Here is a 21,479-nt window from a genome sequence, read left to right on the forward strand (position 1 = left end):
GCGCTCTAGCCGACAGGGCACCTGCGCTCTAGCCGACAGGGCACCTGCGCTCTAGCCGACAGGGCACCTGCGCTCTAGCCGACAGCTCACCTGCGCTCTAGCCGACAGGGCACCTGCGCTCTAGCCGACAGGGCACCTGAGCTCTAGCCGACAGGGCACCTGCGCTCTAGCCGACAGCTCTAGCCGACAGCTCTAGCCGACAGGGCACCTGCGCTCTAGCCGTCAGCTCACCTGCGCTCTAGCCGACAGCTCACCTGCGCTCTAGCCGACAGGGCACCTGCGCTCTAGCCGACAGGGCACCTGCGCTCTAGCCGACAGCTCACCTGCGCTCTAGCCGACAGCTCACCTGCGCTCTAGCCGACAGCTCACCTGCGCTCTAGCCGACAGCTCACCTGCGCTCTAGCCGACAGCTCACCTGCGCTCTAGCCGACAGCTCACCTGCGCTCTAGCCGACAGCTCACCTGCGCTCTAGCCGACAGCTCACCTGCGCTCTAGCCGACAGCTCACCTGCGCTCTAGCCGACAGCTCACCTGCGCTCTGGCCGACAGCTCACCTGCGCTCCTGCCGACAGCTCACCTGCGCTCTAGCCGACAGCGCACCTGCGCTCCGCCGACAGCGCACCTGCGCTCTAGCCGACAGGGCACCTGCGCTCTAGCCGACAGGGCACCTGCGCTCTAGCCGACAGGGCACCTGCGCTCTAGCCGACAGGGCACCTGCGCTCTAGCCGACAGCTCACCTGCGCTCTAGCCGACAGCTCACCTGCGCTCTAGCCAACAGCTCTAGCCGACAGCTCACCTGCGCTCTAGCCGACAGCTCACCTGCGCTCTAGCCGACAGCTCACCTGCGCTCTAGCCGACAGCTCACCTGCGCTCTAGCCGACAGCTCACCTGCGCTCTAGCCGACAGCTCACCTGCGCTCTAGCCGACAGCTCACCTGCGCTCTGGCCGACAGCTCACCTGCGCTCTAGCCGACAGCTCACCTGCGCTCCTAGCCGACAGGGCACCTGCGCTCTAGCCGACAGCTCACCTGCGCTCTAGCCGACAGCTCTAGCCGACAGGGCACCTGCGCTCTAGCCGACAGCTCTAGCCGACAGCTCTAGCCGACAGGGCACCTGCGCTCTAGCCGACAGCTCACCTGCGCTCTAGCCGACAGCTCTAGCCGACAGCTCTAGCCGACAGGGCACCTGCGCTCTAGCCGACAGCTCACCTGCGCTCTAGCCGACAGCGCACCTGCGCTCTAGCCGACAGGGCACCTGCGCTCTAGCCGACAGGGCACCTGCTCTCTAGCCGACAGGGCACCTGCTCTCTAGCCGACAGCTCACCTGCGCTCTAGCCGACAGCTCACCTGCGCTCTAGCCGACAGGGCACCTGCGCTCTAGCCGACAGGGCACCTGCGCTCTAGCCGACAGCTCACCTGCGCTCTAGCCGACAGCTCACCTGCGCTCTAGCCGACAGGGCACCCGCGCTCTAGCCGACAGCTCACCCGCGCTCTAGCCGACAGGGCACCTGCGCTCTAGCCGACAGCTCACCTGCGCTCTAGCCGACAGCTCACCTGCGCTCTAGCCGACAGGGCACCTGCGCTCTAGCCGACAGCTCTAGCCAACAGCTCTAGCCAACAGCTCTAGCCGACAGCTCTAGCCAACAGCTCACCTGCGCTCTAGCCGACAGCTCACCTGCGCTCTAGCCAACAGCTCTAGCCAACAGCTCTAGCCAACAGCTCTAGCCAACAGGGCACCTGCGCTCTAGCCGACAGCTCACCTGCGCTCTAGCCAACAGCTCTAGCCAACAGCTCTAGCCAACAGCTCTAGCCGACAGCTCACCTGCGCTCCTAGCCGACAGGGCACCTGCGCTCTAGCCGACAGCTCACCTGCGCTCTAGCCGACAGCTCACCTGCGCTCTAGCCGACAGCTCTAGCCGACAGCTCTAGCCGACAGGGCACCTGCGCTCTAGCCGACAGCTCTAGCCGACAGGGCACCTGCGCTCTAGCCGACAGCTCTAGCCAACAGCTCTAGCCGACAGCTCTAGCCAACAGCTCACCTGCGCTCTAGCCGACAGCTCACCTGCGCTCTAGCCAACAGCTCTAGCCAACAGCTCTAGCCAACAGCTCTAGCCAACAGGGCACCTGCGCTCTAGCCGACAGCTCACCTGCGCTCTAGCCAACAGCTCTAGCCAACAGCTCTAGCCAACAGCTCTAGCCGACAGCTCACCTGCGCTCTAGCCGACAGGGCACCTGCGCTCTAGCCGACAGCTCACCTGCGCTCTAGCCGACAGCTCACCTGCGCTCTAGCCGACAGCTCTAGCCGACAGCTCTAGCCGACAGGGCACCTGCGCTCTAGCCGACAGCTCTAGCCGACAGGGCACCTGCGCTCTAGCCGACAGCTCTAGCCAACAGCTCTAGCCAACAGCTCTAGCCAACAGCTCACCTGCGCTCTAGCCAACAGCTCACCTGCGCTCTAGCCAACAGCTCACCTGCGCTCTAGCCGACAGCTCTAGCCAACAGCTCTAGCCAACAGCTCTAGCCAACAGCTCTAGCCAACAGCTCACCTGCGCTCTAGCCAACAGCTCACCTGCGCTCTAGCCAACAGCTCACCTGCGCTCTAGCCAACAGCTCACCTGCGCTCTAGCCAACAGCTCACCTGCGCTCTAGCCAACAGCTCTAGCCAACAGCTCACCTGCGCTCTAGCCAACAGCTCACCTGCATTCAGTGCAGTGATACAGATAGTGTAGTTAGGCTGTGTGGGTAGACTAAGATTATACTTATTTGTCAAATGGAGATATATATATATATATATATAGTGGGTGAGTGGATATAGTGGGTATAGTGTGTGTGGATATAGTGGGTGTGTAGTGGGTATAGTGGGTGTGTAGTGGATATAGTGGGTATAGTGGGTGTGTAGTGGGTATAAATCAAAGTGTATTTATATAGCCCTTCATACATCAGCTGATATCTCAGAGTGCTGTACAGAAACCCAGCCTAAAACCCCAAACATCAAGCAATGCAGGTATAGTGGGTATATAGTGGCTATAGTGTTTGTGAAGTTGGTATAGTGGGTATGTAGTGGCTATAGTGTTTGTGAAGTTGGTATAGTGGGTATGTAGTGGCTATAGTGTTTGTGAAGTGGGTATAGTGTGTGTGTAGTGGCTATAGTGTTTGTGAAGTGGGTATAGTGTGTGTGTAGTGGGTATGTAGTGGCTATAGTGTTTGTGAAGTGGGTATAGTGGGTATAGTGTGTGTGTGTAGTGGGTATAGTGTGTGTGTGTAGTGGGTATAGTGTGTGTGTGTGTGTGTAGTGGGAAAAGTGGATAGATATAGTTTGTGTGTGGGTATAGTGTGTGTGTGGGTATAGTGTGTGTGTGTGGGTATAGTGGGTATAGTGTGGATACAGTGGATATAGTGTGTGTGTGGGTATAGTGTGTGTGTAGTGGATATAGTGGTTATAGTGTGTGTGTGTGTGTGTGTGTGTGTGTGTGTGTGTGTGTGTGTGTAGTGGCTATAGTGGGTATAGTGTGTGTGTCTAGTGGCTATAGTGGTTATAGTGTGTGTGTGTGTGTGTGTGTGTGTGTGTGTGTGTGTGTGTGTGTGTGTGTGTGTGGTGGGCTATAGTGGGTATAGTGTGTGTGTGTGTGTGTGTGTGTAATGGGTATAGTGGATTTAGTGGGTAGTGGATATAGTGGTTATAGTGTGTGTGTGTGGTGGATATAGTGGGTGTGTAGTGGGTGTGTAGTGGATATGGTGTGTGTAGTGGGTATAGTGGATATAGTGGGTGTGTGTAATGGTATAGTGGATATAGTGGGTGTGTAGTGGGTATAGTGGGTGTGTAGTGGGTATAGTGGGTGTGTAGTGGGTATAGTGGGTGTGTAGTGGGTATATAGGATATAGTGGGTGTGTAGTGGGTATATAGGATATAGTGGGTGTGTAGTGGGTATATAGGATATAGTGGGTGTGTAGTGGGTATATAGGATATAGTGGGTGTGTAGTGGGTATAGTGGATATAGTGGGTGTGTAGTGGGTATAGTGGATATAGTGGGTGTGTAGTGGGTATAGTGGATATAGTGGGTGTGTAGTGGGTATATAGGATATAGTGGGTGTGTAGTGGGTATAGTGGATATAGTGGGTGTGTAGTGGGTATATAGGATATAGTGGGTGTGTAGTGGGTATATAGGATATAGTGGGTGTGTAGTGGGTATATAGGACATAGTGGGTGTGTAGTGGGTATATAGGATATAGTGGGTGTGTAGTGGGTATATAGGATATAGTGGGTGTGTAGTGGGTATATAGGATATCGTGGGTGTGTAGTGGGTATATAGGATATAGTGGGTGTGTAGTGGGTATATAGGATATAGTGGGTGTGTAGTGGGTATATAGGATATAGTGGGTATATAGGATATAGTGGGTGTGTAGTGGGTATATAGGATATAGTGGGTGTGTAGTGGGTATAGTGGGTGTGTAGTGGGTATAGTGGGTGTGTAGTGTGTGTGTGTAGTGGGCAGTGGTTATAGAGGGTATAGCAGGTGTGTAGTGGGTGGGTAGTGTGTGTGTAGTGGGCATAGTGGTTGTAGAGGGTATAGTGGGTGAGTAGTGGGTATAGTGGGTGTGTAGTGGGTATAGTGGGTGTGTAGTGTGTGTGTAGTGGGCATAGTGGTTATAGAGGGTATAGCGGGTGTGTAGTGGGTATAGTGGGTGTGTAGTGGGCATAGTGGTTATAGAGGGTATAGCGGGTGTGTAGTGGGTATAGTGGGTGTGTAGTGGTTATAGTGGGTGTGTAGTGGGTATAGTGTGTGTGCAGTGGGTATAGTGGGTGTGTAGTGTGTGTGCAGTGGGTATAGTGGGTGTGTAGTGTGTGTGCAGTGGGTATAGTGGGTGTGTAGTGTGTGTGCAGTGGGTATAGTGGGTGTGTAGTGTGTGTGTAGTGGGTATAGTGGGTGTGTAGTGTGTGTGTAGTGGGTATAGTGGGTGTGTAGTGTGTGTGTAGTGGGTATAGTGGGTGTGTAGTGTGTGTGTAGTGGGCATAGTGGGTGTGTAGTGTGTGTGTAGTGGGCATAGTGGTTATAGAGGGAATAGCGGGGGTATAGTGGGTGTGTAGTGTGTGTGTAGTGGGCATAGTGGGTATAGTGGGTGTGTAGTGTGTGTAGTGGGCATAGTGGGTGTGTAGTGTGTGTAGTGGGTGTGTAGTGTGGGTATAGTGGGTATAGTGGGTGTGTAGTGTGTGTAGTGGGGATAGTGGGTATAGTGGGTGTGTAGTGGGTATAGTGGGTATAGTGGTTGTGAAGTGGGTATAAATCAAATCTAGTGTATTTATATAGCCCTTCGTACATCAGCTGATATCTCAGAGTGCTGTACAGAAACCCAGCATAAAACCCCAAACAGCAAGTAATGCAGGTATAGTGGGTATGTAGTGGCTATAGTGTTTGTGAAGTGGGTATAGTGGGTATAGTGTGTGTGTGTAGTGGGTATAGTGTGTGTGTGTGTGTAGTGGGTATAGTGTGTGTGTGTGTGTGTGTAGTGGGAAAAGTGGATATAGTTTGTGTGTGGGTATAGTGTGTGTGGGTATAGTGGGTATAGTGTGGATACAGTGGATATAGTGTGTGTGTGGGTATAGTGGATACAGTGGATATAGTGTGTGTGTGGGTATAGTGGATACAATGTGTGTAGTGGGTATAGTGGATGTAGTGGATATAGTGGGTATAGTGTGTGTGTACTGGATATAGTGGTTATAGTGTGTGTGTGTGTGTGTGTGTGTGTGTGTGTGTGTGTGTGTGTAGTGGCTATAGTGTGTGTGTGTGTGTAGTGGCTATAGTGTGTATAGTGTGTGTGTGTGTGTGTGTGTGTAGTGGCTATAGTGGTTATAGTGTGTGTGTGTGTGTGTGTGTGTGTGTGTGGTGGCTATAGTGGGTATAGTGTGTGTGTGTGTATAGTGGATATAGTGTGTAGTGGGTATAGTGTGTGTGTAGTGGGTAGAGTGGATATAGTGGTTATAGTGTGTGTGTAGTGGGTAGAGTGGATATAGTGGTTATAGTGTGTGTGTGAGTGTAGTGGGTGGAGTGGATATAGTGGTTATAGTGTGTGTGTAGTGGGTAGAGTGGATATAGTGGTTATAGTGTATGTGTAGTGGGTAGAGTGGATATAGTGGTTATAGTGTGTGTGTGTGTGTAGTGGGTAGAGTGGATATAGTGTGTGTGTGTGTAGTGGGTAGAGTGGATATAGTGTGTGTGTAATGGGTATAGTGGATTTAGTGGGTAGTGGATATAGTGGGTGTGTAGTGGATATGGTGTGTGTGTAGTGGTATAGTGGATATAGTGGGTGTGTAGTGGGTATAGTGGGTGTGTAGTGGGTGTGTAGTGGGTATAGTGGGTGTGTAGTGGGTATCGTGGATATAGTGGGTGTGTAGTGGGTATAGTGGATATAGTGGGTGTGTAGTGGGTATAGTGGATATAGTGGGTGTGTAGTGGGTATAGTGGATATAGTGGGTGTGTAGTGGGTATAGTGGATATAGTGGGTGTGTAGTGGGTATAGTGGATATAGTGGGTGTGTAGTGGGTATAGTGGATATAGTGGGTGTGTAGTGGGTATAGTGGGGGTGTAGTGGGTATAGTGGGTGTGTAGTGGGTATAGTGGATATAGTGGGTGTGTAGTGGGTATAGTGGATATAGTGGGTGTGTAGTGGGTATAGTGGATATAGTGGGTGTGTAGTGGGTATATAGGATATAGTGGGTGTGTAGTGGGTATATAGGATATAGTGGGTGTGTAGTGGGTATATAGGATATAGTGGGTGTGTAGTGGGTATAGTGGGTGTGTAGTGTGTGTGTAGTGGGCAGTGGTTATAGTGGGTATAGCGGGTGTGTAGTGGGTATAGTGGGTGGGTAGTGTGTGTGTAGTGGGCATAGTGGTTGTAGAGGGTATAGTGGGTGTGTAGTGGGTATAGTGGGTGTGTAGTGGGTATAGTGGGTGTGTAGTGGGTATAGTGGGTGTGTAGTGGGCATAGTGGTTATAGAGGGTATAGCGGGTGTGTAGTGGGTATAGTGGGTGTGTAGTGTGTGTGTAGTGGGTATAGTGGGTGTGTAGTGGGTATAGTGTGTGTGTAGTGGGCATAGTGGGTATAGTGTGTGTGTAGTGTGTGTAGTGGGTATAGTGGGTGTGTAGTGTGTGTGTAGTGGGTATAGTGTGTGTGTGTAGTGGGTATAGTGGGTGTGTAGTGGGCATAGTGGGTATAGTGGGTGTGTAGTGTGTGTAGTGGGCATAGTGGGTATAGTGGGTGTGTAGTGTGTGTAGTGGGTATAGTGGGTGTGTAGTGTGTGTGTAGTGGGCATAGTGGTTATAGTGGGTGTGTAGTGTGTGTAGTGGGTATAGTGGGTGTGTAGTGTGTGTGTAGTGGGTATAGTGGGTATAGTGGGTGTGTAGTGTGTGTAGTGGGATAGTGGGTATAGTGGGTGTGTAGTGTGTGTGTGTAGTGGGCATAGTGGGTATAGTGGGTGTGTAGTGTGTGTGTGTGTAGTGGGCATAGTGGGTGTGTACCGTAGGGGGATCCCGACAGCCAGATGGGCGGTGCTCCTTGGCGGGGCATCCAGGGGTGAGAGGTCAGGGGGGAGGGGTCGTGGGGCCAGCGGGCGGAGCCTCCAGTCACCATGAGGTTGGAGGTCATGAGGTTAGAGGTCAGGGCGCTGGACACCAAGGGGGGGTGCATCTGGGTGAACTCGGCCAGCTCCTTACTCTCTCTGATCACACACACACACACACACACACACTAAATCATAACACTCTTTATATCCATCCTTGATAGAGTGCACACACTTCAGGAACAAGAGAATCAACACAACCAGGGAATCAACCCCTAACCCAACCAGGGAATCAACCCCTAACCCAACCAGGGAATCAACCCCCAACCCAACCAGGGAATCAACCCCCAACCCAACCAGGGAATCAACCCCCAACCCAACCAGGGAATCAACCCCCAACCCAACTAGGGAATCAACCCCCAACCCAACTAGGGAATCAACCCCCAACCCAACTAGGGAATCAACCCCCAACCCAACTAGGGAATCAACCCCCAACCCAACTAGGAATCAACCCCCAACCCAACTAGGGAATCAACCCCCAACCCAACCAGGGAATCAACCCCCAACCCAACCAGGAATCAACCCCCAACCCAACCAGGGAATCAACCCCCAACCCAACCAGGAATCAACCCCCAACCCAACCAGGGAATCAACCCCCAACCCAACTAGGGAATCAACCCCCAACCCAACTAGGGAATCAACCCCCAACCCAACTAGGAATCAACCCCCAACCCAACCAGGAATCAACCCCCAACCCAACCAGGGAATCAACCCCCAACCCAACCAGGGAATCAACCCCCAACCCAACCAGGGAATCAACCCCCAACCCAACCAGGGAATCAACCCCCAACCCAACCAGGAATCAACCCCCAACCCAACCAGGGAATCAACCCCAACCCAACCAGGGAATCAACCCCAAACCCAACCAGGGAATCAACCCCCAAACCCCACCAGGGAATCAACCCCCAAACCCAACCAGGGAATCAACCCCAAACCCAACCAGGGAATCAACCCCTAACCTAACCCAACCAGGGAATCAACCCCCAACCCAACCAGGGAATCAACCCCCAACCCCACCAGGGAATCAAACCCCAACCCCACCAGGGAATCAAACCCCAACCCCACCAGGGAATCAAACCCCAACCCCACCAGGGAATCAAACCCCAACCCCACCAGGGAATCAACCCCCAACCCCACCAGGGAATCAACCCCCAACCAGGGAATCAACCCCTAACCCAACCAGGGAATCAAACCCTAACCAGGGAATCAAACCCTAACCCCACCAGGGAATCAACCCCTAACCCAACCAGGGAATCAAACCCTAACCAGGGAATCAAACCCTAACCCAACCAGGGAATCAAACCCTAACCAGGGAATCAAACCCTAACCCCACCAGGGAATCAACCCCTAACCCCACCAGGGAATCAAACCCTAACCAGGGAATCAAACCCTAACCCCACCAGGGAATCAACCCCCAACCAGGGAATCAACCCCCAACCCCACCAGGGAATCAAGCTAAGAGGTTATATGAAGAATATTTACAGTTTCCTAACAGGTTATATACAGTGCCTTGCGAAAGTATTCGGCCCCCTTGAACTTTGCGACCTTTTTTAACAAATCAAAAACTGAAAAATTGGGCATGCAAAATTATTCCGCCCCTTTACTTTCAGTGCAGCAAACCCTCTCCAGAAGTTCAGTGAGGATCTCTGAATGATCCAATGTTGACCTAAATGACTAATGATGATAAATACAATCCACCTGTGTGTAATCAAGTCTCCGTATAAATGCACCTGCACTGTGATAGTCTCAGAGGTCCGTTAAAAGCGCAGAGAGCATCATGAAGAACAAGGAACACACCAGGCAGGTCCGAGATACTGTTGTGAAGAAGTTTAAAGCCGGATTTGGATACAAAAAGATTTCCCAAGCTTTAAACATCCCAAGGAGCACTGTGCAAGCGATAATATTGAAATGGAAGGAGTATCAGACCACTACAAATCTACCAAGACCTGGCCGTTCCTCTAAACTTTCAGCTCATACAAGGAGAAGACTGATCAGAGATGCAGCCAAGAGGCCCATGATCACTCTGGATGAACTGCAGAGATCTACAGCTGAGGTGGGAGACTCTGTCCATAGGACAACAATCAGTTGTATATTGCACAAATCTGGCCTTCATGGAAGAGTGGCAAGAAGAAAGCCATTTCTTAAAGATATCCATAAAAAGTGTTGTTTAAAGTTTGCCACAAGCCACCTGGGAGACACACCAAACATGTGGAAGAAGGTGCTCTGGTCAGATGAAACCAAAATTGAACTTTTTGGCAACAATGCAAAACGTTATGTTTGGCGTAAAAGCAACACAGCTCATCACCCTGAACACACCATACCCACTGTCAAACATGGTGGTGGCAGCATCATGGTTTGGGCCTGCTTTTCTTCAGCAGGGACAGGGAAGATGGTTAAAATTGATGGGAAGATGGATGGAGCCAAATACAGGACCATTCTGGAAGAAAACCTGATGGAGTCTGCAAAAGACCTGAGACTGGGACGGAGATTTGTCTTCCGACAAGACAATGATCCAAAACATAAAGCAAAATCTACAATGAAATGGTTCAAAAATAAACATATCCAGGTGTTAGAATGGCCAAGTCAAAGTCCAGACCTGAATCCAATCGAGAATCTGTGGAAATAACTGAAAACTGCTGTTCACAAATGCTTTCCATCCAACCTCACTGAGCTCGAGCTGTTTTGCAAGGAGGAATGGGAAAAAATGTCAGTCTCTCGATGTGCAAAACTGATAGAGACATACCCCAAGCGACTTACAGCTGTAATCGCAGCAAAAGGTGGCGCTACAAAGTATTAACTTAATTAAGGGGGCTGAATAATTTTGCACGCCCAATTTCACAGTTTTTGTTTTGTTAAAAAAGTTTGAAATATCCAATAAATGTCGTTCCACTTCATGATTGTGTCCCACTTGTTGTTGATTCTTCACAAAAAAATACAGTTTTATATCTTTATGTTTGAAGCCTGAAATGTGGCAAAAGGTCGCAAAGTTCAAGGGGGCCGAATACTTTCGCAAGGCACTTTATATCTAACCACTACAGTTTCCTAACAGCTTATATATATATATATCTAACCACTACAGTTTCCTAACAGGTTATATATATCTAACCACTACAGTTTCCTAACAGGTTATATATCTATATATATATATCTAACCACTACAGTTTCCTAACAGCTTATATATCTATATATATATATATATATCTAACCACTACAGTTTCCTAACAGCTTATATATCTATATATCTAACCACTACAGTTTCCTAACAGGTTATATATATCTAACCACTACAGTTTCCTAACAGGTTATATATATCTAACCACTACAGTTTCCTAACAGGTTATATATATATATATATCTAACCACTACAGTTTCCTAACAGGTTATATATATCTAACCACTACAGTTTCCTAACAGGTTATATCTATATATATATCTAACCACTACAGTTTCCTAACAGGTTATATATATCTATATATCTAACCACTACAGTTTCCTAACAGGTTATATATATCTAACCACTACAGTTTCCTAACAGGTTATATATATCTATATATCTAACCACTACAGTTTCCTAACAGGTTATATATATCTATATATCTAACCACTACAGTTTCCTAACAGGTTATATATATATATATATCTAACCACTACAGTTTCCTAACAGGTTATATATATCTATATATCTAACCACTACAGTTTCCTAACAGGTTATATATATCTAACCACTACAGTTTCCTAACAGGTTATATATCTAACCACTACAGTTTCCTAACAGGTTATATATATCTATATATCTAACCACTACAGTTTCCTAACAGGTTATATATATCTATATATCTAACCACTACAGTTTCCTAACAGGTTATATATATCTAACCACTACAGTTTCCTAACAGGTTATATATCTAACCACTACAGTTTCCTAACAGGTTATATATATATATATATCTAACCACTACAGTTTCCTAACAGGTTATATATCTAACCACTACAGTTTCCTAACAGGTTATATATATATATATATATCTAACCACTACAGTTTCCTAACAGGTTATATATATATATATAAACACTACAGTTTCCTAACAGGTTATATATATATATATCTAACCACTACAGTTTCCTAACAGGTTATATATCTAACCACTACAGTTTCCTAACAGGTTATATATATATATATATCTAACCACTACAGTTTCCTAACAGGTTATATATCTAACCACTACAGTTTCCTAACAGGTTATATATATATATATATCTAACCACTACAGTTTCCTAACAGGTTATATATCTAACCACTACAGTTTCCTAACAGGTTATATATATCTATATATCTAACCACTACAGTTTCCTAACAGGTTATATATCTAACCACTACAGTTTCCTAACAGGTTATATATATATATATATATCTAACCACTACATTTTCCTAACAGGTTATATATATATATCTAACCACTACAGTTTCCTAAGAGGTTGCAGGTCAGAAAAGGTGACAGACTGCCTTTACTGCAGCCTTTCACAGGTGAGCCGTTAGCCACGCCCCCTAACCTGAGCAACTTCTCCTGCTCACGCTCCAGGCACCCCAGTCTATCACCACGGTGACGGGCTCGCTCGTCCCCCCGCTCCCTCGTCTGTTTGGACGACAGAATAGAACACAGTGATCCATAATGCACTGCTTCAACAACAGTAGATTTGGTGATATCTGGTATATTAAAATATACGGAACTTAAAAACGCAAACAAATTTCTACCATTTTACCAACTTACAGTTCATATGGAAATAGGTCAATTTAAATAAATAAATCAGGCCCTAATCTATGGATTTCACATGACTGGGAATACAGATATGCATCTGTTGGACGACCAATCGGATACCAGAAATTGTGGAGAAAAAGGGATACAAGTAACAAAAATAAATATATGTTATAATAAAATAAACATAAGAAAAATAAAGAAATACAAACGTGAGAAAATCCGTGGCATTTTTTTTGTGGCAACTTCCCATTTTAGTGGCCTTTTATTGTCCCCCAGCACAAGGTGCACCTATGTAACAATCATGCTGTTTCATCAGCTTCTTGATATGCCACACCTGTCAGGTGGATGGATTATCTTGGCAAAGGAGAAATGCTCACTAACAGGGATGTAAACATATTTGTGCAAAAAAATTTGGTGTGTGAAAAAAACTGTAGAATTGTAAGAAGTGTCTTAAAATGTCAAAACAAAACTGTTTGTCCTCCACCCCAATATCTAAACAACAGCGGTCCCCCCCATATCTAAACAACAGCTGTCCCCCCATATCTAAACAACAGCTGTCCCCCCCATATCTAAACAACAGCTGTCCCCCCCCATATCTAAACAACAGCGGTCCCCCCATATCTAAACAACAGCTGTCCCCCCATATCTAAACAACAGCTGTCCCCCCCCATATCTAAACAACAGCTGTCCCCCCATATCTAAACAACAGCTGTCCCCCATATCTAAACAACAGCTGCCCCCCCATATCTAAACAACAGCTGTCCCCCCCCATATCTAAACAACGGCTGCCCCCCATATCTAAACAACGGCTGCCCCCCCATATCTAAACAACAGCTGCCCCCCATATCTAAACAACGGCTGTCCCCCCATATCTAAACAACAGCTGCCCCCATATCTAAACAACAGCTGTCCCCCCATATCTAAACAACGGCTGTCCCCCCATATCTAAACAACAGCTGTCCCCCCATATCTAAACAACAGCTGCCCCCCCATATTTAAACAACAGCTGTCCCCCCATATCTAAACAACAGCTGTCCCCTTGCTATAAGAAGTAAATAAATGGTCTCACCTTTAACCCCTGCGTGCAGTAGTAGAGGTCTCTGGGAGTCTGTATTGCTCTGTCTGGCCACTGCCACAGCTATCCCTACAGGAGGGTGACGGACCTCTCCCCCACCCTCGCCTGGCCCCGCCCCCTCGCCACGTCCCAACGACCGCGAGCCGTCGGGACGCTCCTGCTCTCTCTTCATCAGCCTCCCCCCCGCTCCTCCTCCTCCCTCCAGCCTCATGAACGCCAGCCCCCCGAAAGCGGCTTGGTTGTCCGTGTTCTGCCTGGAGGACCCCTGGCGTTCAGGTGGGAAGGTCCCGCTGTATTTGATCAGACTCTGCATGGCCGACACCTCTCCTCCGTCTGCTCCCCCCTCAGACCCTCCTCCCCCGCTGCCTCTCCTCCCCCCCACTGGGCGGTAAAGGGCTGAGGTGTCCAAGTAGCGCCCCTGTCCCTCCTCTCCCCTCTGGGGTTGGGGCGGAGGGTGGGGGGAATGTGTGTGTCTGTGTTGAGGTGTGTGGGGGTTGGGAGGGGGTCTGTTGAGTTCCGGCTGGTTATGGTGTGAGGGTTGAGTGTGTGTGTGTCTGTGTTGGGGTGTGTGGGGGTTGGAAGGGGGTCTGTTGAGTTCCGGCTGGTTGTTGTGTGAGGGTTGAGTGTGTGTGCGTGCCTGCTGTGCGGAGTGTGTGTGTCCGTGCTGGGAGGCCAGAGCTGCCATATGACTGGTGGCGTAGTTGGCCAATGGGCTGATGGGGTTCCATTTAGGCCCTTCCCCCACCCGCTCCAAGCCCAATCGGATAGCATGTTTTGGCGTGTCCCTAGGGTCCGGGCTGAACCCTGATTGGCTGACGTAACCGTCTCGTTTCAGCGCCGAACCGTTGGAGCAGATCACAGAGCCCTCCTCCCGCTCTCTCTGATTGGACAAATCACCAGGAAGAGAAGCGCGACGGTCCGATAGTGTGTTTTCAGGAAACCTCTCCCTGTCTCTCTCTCTCTCTCTTTCTCTCTCTCTTTCTCTCTCTCTTTCTCTCTCTCTTCTCTCAGTTTGTCCTGTTTGTCCCTGGCCTGCGATGCGATCTGGATCGGGCCAATCTGCTCATCATAGACCTCCACAGAAGGCACGTAAGTGGGCGCGCTCACACGCTGTTCCCTGATAGGCTCCCGGTGTGCAGGGTAGGCGGGGCCAGGGAGGAGTCCACCGCTGTAGGTAGATTCAGTCTTCTTCAGCCTGTCTGTGTGTGTGTGGGGGCTGGGGTTAGGGTTGGGGAGCGAGTGGGTGTGTCATCAGTCTCTGGGTAACGCCCAGAAGAGGAGGAGCCCTGGGGGTCGAGAAGCAGAGGGGTGGTGGAGGAAAACCTCTCTCTCTCGGTCTCTGTCCCGCTCCGTCTCTCGTTCTCTGTGGCGTTCTCTCTCTCCTCTCCTCCCATCCTGTGTCAGATCTACCACACTGTATGGATGAGGCTCCTCTCTCGACCGCTCCCTCTCGCCTCGCTCTCTCTCCTCGCGGTAGAGTCTGTCTCTGCCCCCCTCCCGGGGCTCCTCTCTCTCCTCGCGGTAGAGTCTGTCTCTGCCCCCCTCCCGGGGCTCCTCCCTCTCCTCGCGGTAGAGTCTGTCTCTGCCCCCCTCCCGGGGCTCCTCTCTCTCCTCGCAGTAGAGTCTGTCTCGGTCCCTGCCCCCCTCCGGAGGCTCCCCTCTCTCCCTCTCCTCGCGGTAGGGTATGTCTCTGCCCCCCTCCCGGGGCTCCTCTCTCTCCCTCTCCTCGCGGTAGGGTATGTCTCTGCCCCCCTCCTGAGGCACCTCTCTCTCCTCGCGGTAGGGTATGTCTCTGCCCCCCTCCTGAGGCTTCTCTCTCTCCCTCTCCTCGCGGTAGGGTACGTCTCGGTCCCTGCCCCCCTCCTGAGGCTTCTCTCTCTCCTCGCGGTAGGGTACGTCTCGGTCCCTGCCCCCCTCCCGGGAGCTACTCTGGGGGGTGGAACTGGGGGGGACAGAGGAGGGGTGGAGAGGAGGCTGGGGTAACGACACCGGCAGGAAGAACCTCTCTGGAACACAAACATCACAACACCATCAGACCACATCCTCCAACACCATCAGACCACATCCTCCAACACCAACACCATCAGACCACATCCTCCACCACCAACACCATCAGACCACATCCTCCAACACCAACACCATCAGACCACATCCTCCAACACCAACACCTCATCCTCCAACACCACCACCATCAGACCACATCCTCCAACACCAACACCATCACCTCATCCTCCAACACCAACACCTCATCCTCCAACACCACCACCATCAGACCACATCCTCCAACACCAACACCATCACCACATCCTCCAACACCAACACCTCATCCTCCAACACCACCACCATCAGACCACATCCTCCAACACCAACACCATCAGACCACATCCTCCAACACCACCACCATCACCTCATCCTCCAACACCATCAGACCACATCCTCCACCACAACACCATCAGACCACATCCACCACCACCACCACCATCACCACATCCTCCAACACCATCAGACCACATCCTCCACCACCAACACCATCAGACCACATCCTCCAACACCAACACCATCACCAGACCACATCCTCCACCACCAACACAACACCATCAGACCACATCCTCCAACACCACCACCATCAGACCACATCCTCCAACACCACCAACACCATCAGACCACATCCTCCAACACCAACACCACATCCTCCAACACCACCATCACCACATCCTCCAACACCAACACCATCAGACCACATCCTCCAACACCACCACCATCAGACCACATCCTCCAACACCAACACCATCAGACCTCATCCTCCAACACCACCTCCATCAGACCACATCCTCCAACACCACAACACCATCAGACCACATCACATCACAACACCAACACCATCACCTCATCCTCCAACACCATCAGACCACATCACAACACCACCTCCATCAGACCACATCCTCCAACACCACCATCACCCCATCCTCCAACACCACCTCCATCAGACCACATCCTCCAACACCACCAACACCATCAGACCTCATCCTCCAACACCAACACCATCAGACCACATCCTCCAACACCACCACCATCACCTCATCCTCCACCACCACCACCATCAGACCACATCCTCCACCACCACCACCATCAGACCACATCCTCCAACACCAACACCATCAGACCACATCCTCCAACACCAACACCATCAGACCACATCCTCCAACACCAACACCATCAGACCACATCCTCCACCACCACCACCATCAGACCACATCCTCCAACACCAACACCATCAGACCACATCCACCAACACCATCAGACCACATCCTCCAACACCACCATCACCTCATCCTCCAACACCACCACCATCAGACCACATCCTCCAACACCACCAACACCTCATCCTCCAACACCACAACACCATCAGACCACATCCTCCAACACCAACACCATCAGACCACATCCTCCAACACCACCACCATCAGACCACATCCTCCAACACCACCTCCATCAGACCACATCCTCCAACACCACCACCATCAGACCACATCCTCCAACACCAACACCATCAGACCACATCCTCCAACACCACCACCATCAGACCACATCCTCCAACACCACCACCATCAGACCACATCCTCCAACACCAAGACCATCAGACCACATCCTCCAACACCACCACCATCAGACCACATCCTCCAACACCACCATCACCTCATCCTCCAACACCATTACCATCACTTCATCCTCCAACACCATCAGACCTCATCCTCCAACACCAACACCATCAGACCACATCCTCCAACACCATCAGACCACATCCTCCAACACCAACAGACCACATCCTCCAACACCAACAGACCACATCCTCCAACACCACCATCACCTCATCCTCCAGCAACACCATCAGACCACATCCTCCAACACCATTACCATCGCCTCATCCTCCAGCAACACCATCGCCTCATCCTCCAGCAACACCATCGCCTCATCCTCCAGCAACACCATCGCCTCATCCTCCAGCAACACCATCGCCTCATCCTCCAGCAACACCATCGCCTCATCCTCCAGCAACACCATCGCCTCATCCTCCAACACCAACACCATCAGACCACATCCTCCAACACCAACAGACCACATCCTCCAACACCAACAGACCACATCCTCCAACACCACCATCACCTCATCCTCCAGCAACACCATCAGACCACATCCTCCAACACCATTACCATCGCTTCATCCTCCAACACCATTACCATCGCTTCATCCTCCAACACCATTACCATCGCCTCATCCTCCAGCAACACCATCGCCTCATCCTCCAGCAACACCATCGCCCCATCCTCCAGCAACACCATCGCCCCATCCTCCAGCTACAACACCATCGCCCCATCCTCCAGCTACAACACCATCGCCCCATCCTCCAGCTACAACACCATCGCCCCATCCTCCAGCTACAACACCATCGCCCCATCCTCCAGCAACACCATCGCCCCATCCTCCAGCTACAACACCATCGCCCCATCCTCCAGCTACAACACCATCGCCTCATCCTCCAGCTACAACACCATCGCCTCATCCTCCAGCAACACCATCGCCTCATCCTCCAGCAACACCATCGCCTCATCCTCCAGCAACACCATCGCCTCATCCTCCAGCAACACCATCGCCTCATCCTCCAGCAACACCATCGCCTCATCCTCCAACACCAACACCATCAGACCACATCCTCCAACACCAACAGACCACATCCTCCAACACCAACAGACCACATCCTCCAACACCACCATCACCTCATCCTCCAGCAACACCATCAGACCACATCCTCCAACACCATTACCATCGCTTCATCCTCCAACACCATTACCATCGCCTCATCCTCCAGCAACACCATCGCCTCATCCTCCAGCAACACCATCGCCCCATCCTCCAGCAACACCATCGCCCCATCTCTCCAGCTACAACACCATCGCCCCATCCTCCAGCTACAACACCATCGCCCCATCCTCCAGCTACAACACCATCGCCCCATCCTCCAGCTACAACACCATCGCCCCATCCTCCAGCTACAACACCATCGCCTCATCCTCCAGCTACAACACCATCGCCTCATCCTCCAGCTACAACACCATCGCCTCATCCTCCAGCTACAACACCATCGCCATCATCCTCCAGCTACAACACCATCGCCTCATCCTCCAGCTACAACACCATCGCCTCATCCTCCAGCTACAACACCATCGCCTCATCCTCCAGCTACAACACCATCGCCTCATCCTCCAGCTACAACACCATCGCCTCATCCTCCAGCTACAACACCATCGCCTCATCCTCCAGCTACAACACCATCGCCTCATCCTCCAGCTACAACACCATCGCCTCATCCTCCAGCTACAACACCATCGCCTCATCCTCCAGCTACAACACCATCGCTCATCCTCCAGCTACAACACCATCGCCTCATCCTCCAGCTACAACACCATCGCCTCATCCTCCAGCTACAACACCATCGCCTCATCCTCCAGCTACAACACCATCGCCTCATCCTCCAGCTACAACACCATCGCCTCATCCTCCAGCTACAACACCATCGCCTCATCCTCCAGCTACAACACCATCGCCTCATCCTCCAGCAACAACACCATCGCCTCATCCTCCAGCAACAACACCATCGCCTCATCCTCCAGCAACAACACCATCGCCTCCTCCTCCAGCAACAACACCATCGCCTCCTCCTCCAGCAACAACACCATCGCCTCCTCCTCCAGCAACAACACCATCGCCTCCTCCTCCAGCAACAACACCATCGCCTCCTCCTCCAACAACACCATCGCCTCCTCCTTCAACAACACCATCGCCTCCTCCTTCAACAACACCATCGCCTCCTCCTTCAACAACACCATCGCCTCCTCCTTCAACAACACCATCGCCTCCTCCTTCAACAACACCATCGCCTCCTCCTCCAACAACACCATCACCTCCTCCAACAACACCATCACCTCCTCCAACAACACCATCACCACCTCCTCCAACAACACCATCACCACCTCCTCCAACAACACCATCACCTCCTCCTCCAACAACACCATCACCACCTCCTCCAACAACACCATCACCACCTCCTCCAACAACACCATCACCTCCTCCTCCAACAACACCATCACCTCCTCCTCCAACAACACCATCACCTCCTCCTCCAACAACACCATCACCTCCTCCTCCAACAACACCATCACCTCCTCCTCCAACAACACCATCACCTCCTCCTCCAACAACACCATCACCTCCTCCTTCAACAACACCATCACCACCTCCTTCAACAACACCATCACCACCTCCTTCAACAACACCATCACCTCCTCCTTCAACAACACCATCACCACCTCCTTCAACAACACCATCACCTCCTCCTTCAACAACACCATCACCCCCTCCTTCAACAACACCATCACCCCCTCCTTCAACAACACCATCACCCCCTCCTTCAACAACACCATCACCTCCTCCTTCAACAACACCATCACCTCCTCCTTCAACAACACCATCAACTCCTCCTTCAACAACACCAACAACACCAACTCCTTCAACAACAACACCAACAACACCAACTCCTTCAACAACAACTCCATCACCTCCTCCAACAACACCATCACCTCCATCAACAACACCACATCCATCAACAACACCACATCCATCAATTTGCTGAGTATAGTGTTTCAGGTATATTTCACTGGTCATCCCCAAAGCCAACACTTACTTTGGCCGCCTTTCCTTCCAGTTCTCTGCTGCCAATGACTGGAACAAATTGCAAAAATCTCTAAAGCTGGAGTCTCATATCTACCTCTCTAACTTTAAGCACCAGCTGTCAGAGCAGCTTACCGATCACCGTACCTGTACACAACCCATCTGTAAATAGCCCACCCAACTACCTCATCCCCATACTGTTATTTATCCTCTTGCTCTTCTGCACCCCAGTATCTCTACCTGCACATCATCATCTGCACATCCAGCACTCCAGTGTTAATGCTACATTGTAATTATTTTGCCTCCATGACCTATTTATTCTCTTACCACCCTACTCTTCTACATTTGCACACACCGTACATAGACTTTTCCTGAGTGTTATTGACTGTATGTTTGTTTACTCTATGTGTAACTCTGTTGTTGTTGTCTGTGTCACACTGCTTTGCTTTATCTTGGCCAGGTCGCAGTTGTAAATGAGAACTTGTTCTCTACTAGCCTACCTGGTTAAATAAATAAAGGTGAAATAAAATAATTTATTATCCATCAGAACACAACAACACATCAGATACAGTAACAGGTTGGCAAAACAAATCTGTCCCGAGACGCCACGCTGGTCCCGAGACGCCACGCTGGTCCCGAGACGCCACGCTGGTCCCGAGACGCCACGCTGGTCCCGAGACGCCACGCTGGTCCCGAGACGCCACGCTGGTCCCGAGACGCCACGCTGAGACACATCTGTTTGTGTCCCCACCACGTGGGAGAGGTGATGTGATCAACGACCAACAAGGCCTTTTTATTGGGGCTCAGACCGTCTATTACAAATCAATACTTTGATCTGAAGGCAGTACGGATTGAAGAGACTGAAATGAGACCGTATTTCAATCTGAAGGCAGTATGGTTTGAAGAGACTGAATATTTTGGGGCTCGTAGTGTGGTCTAGAAGGCAGTATGGTCTGAAGAGACTGAATATTTTGGGGCTCGTAGTGTGGTCTAGAAGGCAGTATGGTCTGAAGAGACTGAATATTTTGGGGCTCGTAGTGTGGTCTAGAAGTGGTAGTGTGTACTGACCTTGGTGTGGTGCGTTGTAGAGGTGGTGGTGCTGAGCCAAGCCCAGCGAGGGGGGAGGAGGCTCCAGGTTACCCAGGGGGAGGTGGTACGGGCTGGGGTACAGACCGCCTGGGAGAGGGGCGTAGCCTGGAAGAGCAACAACACACATCAGCTGGGTCGGTGCTGGGACAGAGCAAACACCTGCACTCCTTAGGCGGTGGGAACCCCAGGAATGAATAGCCCTACTACTGACCTCTGACCT

The 21,479-nt window shown here is 50.8% G+C and overlaps 1 pseudogene; it reads right to left on the reverse strand.

The window, feature by feature from the left end:
• Positions 1-21,479, reverse strand: part of LOC135531438 (trinucleotide repeat-containing gene 18 protein-like) — a 52,629-nt pseudogene that overhangs the window by 4,621 nt on the left and 26,529 nt on the right.

Source organism: Oncorhynchus masou, unplaced genomic scaffold (assembly GCF_036934945.1).
Source record: "Oncorhynchus masou masou isolate Uvic2021 unplaced genomic scaffold, UVic_Omas_1.1 unplaced_scaffold_1588, whole genome shotgun sequence".
NCBI lineage: Eukaryota > Metazoa > Chordata > Actinopteri > Salmoniformes > Salmonidae > Oncorhynchus > Oncorhynchus masou.